Below are 369 nucleotides of genomic sequence, written 5' to 3'. Positions count from 1 at the left end.
TTAGGCTTTTTAAATAATTATCCAAGGAGACACCAAAAAAAATAATTATCCAAGGCCTATGACTCAACATTCAAAAAAACAAAACAGACGGTTTAAGTTACCAACAATAATAATCCAAAGTTCCAAACCGACACTATCCGAATTTATTTTGTTAGCATATGAAGTCGATAATTAATTCAGCTTAGCCTTGGCAATATATATCTTATCTGCAAATATCTAATTTGGATCAATCTGTTTGAATAGAATTGTCTATTTTATTCATTGCACAGAAAAGTAGGGTAGAATACAAATTTACCTGCAGCTACAGGACTGCAGGTAGAGTAGAGTACAGATTTAGAATATATCATATCCTATCTTATCCGCACCCTT

The sequence above is a fragment of the Arachis ipaensis genome, chromosome B08 (genome assembly GCF_000816755.2).
Source record: "Arachis ipaensis cultivar K30076 chromosome B08, Araip1.1, whole genome shotgun sequence".
In the NCBI taxonomy this organism is placed as follows: Eukaryota; Viridiplantae; Streptophyta; class Magnoliopsida; order Fabales; family Fabaceae; genus Arachis; species Arachis ipaensis.
This window is presented reverse-complemented; position numbering follows the sequence as displayed.